The 6,000-nt window shown below is 45.4% G+C and overlaps 1 protein-coding gene across 4 annotated transcripts in view; it reads left to right on the top strand.

Annotated features, from left to right (window-relative positions):
- The first annotated feature begins 227 nt into the window (after positions 1–227).
- RAD54L2 (RAD54 like 2) overlaps positions 228–6,000 on the top strand; it is a 110,544-nt gene continuing 104,771 nt past the window's right edge. For 2 of the 4 annotated variants that reach the window (XM_044253484.1, XM_044253481.1), the window contains exons 1-2: positions 228–300; positions 2,983–3,127. The gene's annotated coding sequence lies outside the window, so the exon portion shown is untranslated. The remainder of the gene's footprint in view (positions 301–2,982; positions 3,128–6,000) is intronic. The other 2 variants (XM_044253482.1, XM_044253483.1) reach the window with 2 other exon arrangements.

Below are 6,000 nucleotides of genomic sequence, written 5' to 3'. Positions count from 1 at the left end.
TGGCTCTCAGCGGAACTTTACTGTCGGCGGCGCGTGTTCCCGTCCGGGCGGCCGGGCGCGCGGGCCGGGCGGGGGACGCATTCTGGCGCGGACCGCGAGCGGAGCCTGCGAGCGCCGCCGCCGGAGGAGACCGACGCTTGCCCGGAGCCAGCCCGCGGCGCCCGGGCCTGGCCGGCCGCTTCCCGCCTCAGCCGCCACCCCCGCCTCCGCCGCCGCAGACGCCGCCGAGGCAGGAGCCGCGGGACGCTCAGCCGCTTGGCCCTGCCCGGCCCCGCGCGGCCCTGAGCCGCGGCGCCGGAGGTGAGTGCCGGTGCCGGCCCCCGGCTCCCGACTCGGGCCGCCGGGACCCGCAACAATGGGGGCCGAATGGGGACGCGGCCCGGGCCCATGGCGCTCAGCGGCCTGGGGCAGCCAGCCTGTCCCAGCGGCCCGGGCCTTGGGGCGCTGGATCCCCATTGGGGAACTCCAGTGGCCGGAGCCTTGGAGAGGGTCTTGGCTTCGACCCTGGGCCTCGGTGGCTTATATTTTGTATCTTGGTATCCAGGAAAGGGAATCACAGGGGCACGGAGTCTTAACTCCTTCGGCGTGCGCTCTTGACGCTTGATGCGGACGCCCTGGAGGCAGACCACAGTGGGGTGGATGTGGGGGGGGTTTGCGTTTGGAATTCTAGGGGCCTCAGTGTGCCTGGTCCCTCAGGGGCATCGGGATGTGTCTTCTCCCTACCCCCAGTCTTCCGAGGTCTGTGAACTTGGCGGACTGGGGTCTGGCTGGGGAGAAGAGGCACGAGGAGTTTGGCTTCTTGGGGGAAACCAGTGATTAGTTCCTGGAAAGGCAGAAGCTCAGCTGGGCACAGAGGAGTTGAGCAAAGAGCTGGATTCTCCAGGGCCCAGATGCATCCTGGCGTTGAGGGGTTCTTGGGCAGGGAACTGAGTGTCACAAGAGTGCCGCGGTGAGTAGTGTTGGCTACCTTGGCGTTAGGGTGAGGCCGGAGTTGTGATTTGGGGAGTGTAGAGGAGTGTTGGTAGGCTGCCGAGTTTGGTAGGCTGCTTTATGTGGGCCATGGTGGTGGCAGCCTGGGAGATGAACAAGAGAACTTCGCAGAGTGGGCTTCCCGATAGAGAATGACCTCTTCCTGCGGGGGAGTGGGTGACTCAGATCTGTTAGAATTCCTGTGCTTGCTAGTGGATGTGACACTATATTAGTGCCTGGGCACCAAGGTAGATGGGGCTGGAAAGGGCTTTGAGGGGCTGAAGGAGTTCGTTCCTGAGTATTGTGAAATCATTCCTTCTCACTCCGAGTCAGAATGGTAGCTGTCATTGACAGTATTTTAGGCAAAGAATTTGTTTGTGGTATTTGGATCCAAAGCTTTTCTTCTGTTCATTTTTTTTTTCCTCCTTTTTTTGAGTTGTGACTCATACTTTCTTTTCAGCACTGTGGCTATTGTTTGTAATGCTAGACAAACTTAGATACTGTAATATATGTAAATTCTAGGGGGTTTCAGTCCAATTCTTACAAATCTAAATTAATTTAAGAGCCTGTTTTCACTAATTTGTGTGTTATTGTTAAATGTGTGCAACTCTAGAGGGGGATGTGAAGACCCTAACAGTTGATGTTGTTAAATACTCTTCATATCCCCGAATCCATGAAACATCCATTTTCTCCTACTGCCATGAAGTCATTATGTTGAATCTTTTAAATCTTAGTGACTGCCATTTGAACCCTCACAGGACATTCTCTTCACTGGAAGTGTTATCTACCTTCAGTGACTTTGGTCTGTACACTGTGTCTCATCTGTATTATTATTATTTTTTAAAGATTTTATTTATTTATTTGATAGAGAGATCACAAGTAGGAAGAGAGGCAGGCAGAGAAAGAGGGGAAAGCAGGCTCCCCGCTGAGCAGAGAGCCTGATGTGGGGCTCAATCCCAGGACCCTGAGATCATGACCTGAGCCGAAGGCAGAGGCTTAACCCACTGGGCAACCCAGGCGCCCCCTCATCTGTATTATTTAAAGGGCAGGGTGCAAACTCCGACTCTGAGGCTTGCAACTGTTCACCAGAGGTCTGTATGTAGCGTTCAGACAAAAGTTGAATGAGGTATTAAATTCTAGATGGAAAGGAAAAAGTATCAGAATCGTTGCACCTTTTGAGTTTATTTAGAGTGTTAAGAGGCACTGGAGTCTACTATAAATTTTCAGGTGAAATGTGAGGTAATTCTGTCTGTAGTTGTACTAATAATTATGGGGATTGGTCCCCCCCCCCCCGCTTAGCCTTGTAAAAAAATCATGTATTTCCCTTCAGTTCTTTCTCTTTCTTTTAAATTTTTCTATTTTATTTATTTATTTATTTATTTATTTTTAAAAGATTTTATTTATTTATTTGACAGATAGATCACAAGTGGGCAGAGAGGCAGGCAGAGAGAGAGAGGGGGAAGCAGGTTCCCTGCTGAGCAGAGAGTCCGATGCGGGACTCGATCCCAGGACCCTGGGATCATGACCTGAGCTGAAGGCAGAGGCTTTAACCCACTGAGCCACCCAGGTGCCCCTAAAGTTTTCTATTTTAAAACCTTAATTCTTCCATAAACTGGTTAGTATCTGTTGAATTATTCCAGATACTATGTTGGGCATTTCCACAGTGGTGATATTTTTGACATTTTGTTAGTAGTTCTTAGTTCAGAAGTGGCTGTAGGTCTGTGAAGAAAGAAGTGATTCAGGTATAACAAGCTTTTAATCAGTAAAGCTGTTGAATGAAGTTTTTATACAGTATTAATTTTGGTGATAATTGATTATCTTAATATATTTCCATGAAAAAGTTTAGCTATAATGTGGTCACATTAGTGTGGGATTGTTTTAGCATCATTTTATTTAAATATACCTGTTAACTTTAAGTATTTCTGTAGACAAACCACAGGTAACATTTTGTTTCTGTGTGTGTCTGGATGAACAGTGATTTATAAATACTGTATATGTGCTTGGGTTCCCCAGGAAGCCGTCACACTTTCCTTTCCACTGTGGTTTGGGAGCATGAAGGCGTTGCTTACCCCCTTTGTCTGGTTCACTGTATGTAGGCTGGGAGTGTCTGCTGATCACTTGGAGTGCTGTCCCCTAGAACAGGAGGAATAAGATTGAGGTAAGGCTCAGTCTATTTGAAATTGCTTGCCTCTTGATAATCACTGCATAAAATATCATGTAAATTGTATTTGAATTTTTTTAAATTGTTAATCTCCATTCTGATCTAGTAGAATGAAATTCTGTCCTTTCCTCTCTTATCTATCGGTATTTATGTTTTTGGCTAAAAATAAATGAAGAAATTTAAAATCAAGGCACTCACATAAATTCTTTGAAATAACTTTCATTTTTTATCTAAAATATGCACTTGATCAAGGAAAATAAAAACAGTTTACATATGTTGTTTTGAAAACAAAGTGATTGTTGAAAAATATTTTTGACTACCTGTTAGACAAATGGATAGAGTTCAGAAACTCTTGGAAAGAAGGCTTAAAGTTTTTGTTCTCTTTAGGAAAATTCTGAAGTGCCTAGTACAATAGGAAGGGCATGTCTTTAGAGTCATCCCACTTCTGCCTCTTGCTTGCTTTTTGACCTGGGCAAGCTGTTAACCTTTCTGAGCCTTGTTTTTTATTTTATTTATTTTTTTTTCATCTGTAAAATGGGGTTAATATAACCTCTGCAGATTGTATTGAGGACTGGAGAAGAGGCACAGTGCTTTGTGGGGGGTGGGTGGTTAGTGCTTGCTGTTAGTAGTAGTGTATCGATGTTAGTAGCTGTTATTGTAGTTAGAAGTAGTAATGGGGGCACTACTCTCAGTAGTATTAGTAGTAGGAATATAGCTGGGTGCTCTGCATAGATGAGGGGCTCAGTTTCTTTGGTGAAGAAAGTAGCCTGCTATCTCCACCTGCTTGCACTCTGGACAGGTGAGAATTGTCGAGGTAGTCTTTATCTGGTACTGGTGGGCAGGAGTCCACACTATAAAGTCCAAGGTCATTTCTGGCACTGGTAGGTTTTTTTCCTGGCAGTTTCTGTGGAGAAGCCAGGAGGTAACTGTTCAGCATGTCCTTGTTTTGAGAACGGTAAGTAAGTATTCCCATTGACAGAGTGCTAGGGTATGCCAGGCAGCATGATGTTCTTGTAGGGCATGGTCAGGATGTTTCCCTAGGTTTCGTCTTATCAGAGACCTGATTTTGTCTTTTTGCTAGGAAGACTCCAGATGCTGGAGAGATTTGTCATCTTTCTCTAATTTGGGCTATTTTGATAGAATATAGCACTCTGTTCAGAAATGTTTTTGATGAACAGAAGGTTCACAGCCTTTGTTACAGAATTGTTCAGTTTTATTTTTTCCCTATGAGAGGAAAAAAAGTCCAGAGAAAAATAATATGAGCCAGATAGAAGTGATTAGAAATAACTGGCCCTAAATCTCTTCCAGCTCTAGTCAGATCTCCTCTCCATTCCAGCAGGTCTCTAACTCCAGTTAAAAGTAAATAATATTCTTTTACCTTAAAATACAGTGAACATCTAGATTCTGGTATATCTCTATTTCAACATCTCACAAGGACCTTTATGACCCAGCCTCTTCTGTATCTGCCTTTCTAGTCCCTCCTCTGCAACAATTCCTTAGGCACTTGAGGCTCTAGTTATAGTGAACTCCTTGAGGGTCCCCAGCATGCTCAGGCTATACCTCCTGCTAATTTTCCTCTCCATTCTAGTGATTTTTTCTGACTCCTAGGCTTGCATTTACCAGAAATCAAGGCACTACCATCTCTTTTTTTTTTTTTTTTAAAGATTTTATTTATTTAGTTGAGAGAGAGAGAGACAGTGAGAGAGAGCACTAGCGAGGAGAAGGTCAGAGAGCGAAGCAGACTCCCCATGGAGCTGGGAGCCCGATGCGGGACTCGATCCCGGGACTCCAGGATCACGCCCTGAGCCGAAGGCAGTCGTCCAACCAACTGAGCCACCCAGGCGTCCCAAGGCATTACCATCTCTTAAGGGACTCTTCAATTCTTTCTAGATTAAGCTGAATGCCTGTCTTTTGTGTGGCCATTGAAATTTGTCCCAGCATCTTTCATAATTACACTGTACTCTTTTTTTTTTTTTTTTAAGATTTTATTTATTTATTGCCAGAGACAGAGGGAGAGAAAATGAGCGAGCACAGGCAGACAAAGAGGCAGGCAGAGGCAGAGGGAGAAGCAGGCTCCCTGCCGAGCAAGGAGCCGGATGTGGGACTCGATCCCAGGACCCTGGGATCATGACCTGAGCCGAAGGCAGCTGCTTAACCAACTGAGCCACCCAGGCGTCCCTACACTGTACTCTTAACTTTTGGTATATTTGTGTGTTTTCCACACTAGGTTGTGACCTAACTTGAGAGCAGACCCTTGTCTTGTTTATCCTTATCCTTATATTCTAATACCTAACCATCTCTAGCACAGAGTGGCTACTCAGTGAATGTTTGTTGAATGAACAAATGAATGACCTCTGATATGAAATGACAGGAAATCATTCCTTGTGGAGTTGGTGGTGATGAGAGTTCTGATTTTATGGCTGCATCTGGTCCTGGCTGAAACAACGTTTCTTCCTTTGTACTTCCAGGTTGCTAAAAGCAGTATTCTGTTTGAAAATGTGTTGCTTAATTCCATACGTTCATGGTTTCAGGCTGGGGGGCTATTACTTGCTTTCTGTAGGTCTTGCAAAAGTTCGCTTTGGAAGAAATAAAAGTTTTTCATTGGTATTATCTAGCTCTTCCTTTGGCCATTTACTACTGTGAGCACTTTGTCCTCATGTGTGAAGAAGAATGGCAGGTCAGTTTGGGTCACAAGGTCTCCAGACAACTAGTGGGAGTGGGTAATGGATTTAACACCAGGTGTGTGACTTACTGGCTGATGGACTTAGGAGTTGAGCTTAATATCACCATTTTCAGGATCCAAGATTATTTGCCCAAACTTTATTCAGGAATTTGAACTCAGTGACTACGAAATTATCTGTACTAGTTCT

This window comes from Neovison vison, chromosome 6 (assembly GCF_020171115.1).
Source record: "Neovison vison isolate M4711 chromosome 6, ASM_NN_V1, whole genome shotgun sequence".
Lineage (NCBI taxonomy): Eukaryota > Metazoa > Chordata > Mammalia > Carnivora > Mustelidae > Neogale > Neogale vison.
This window is presented reverse-complemented; position numbering and strand designations above follow the sequence as displayed.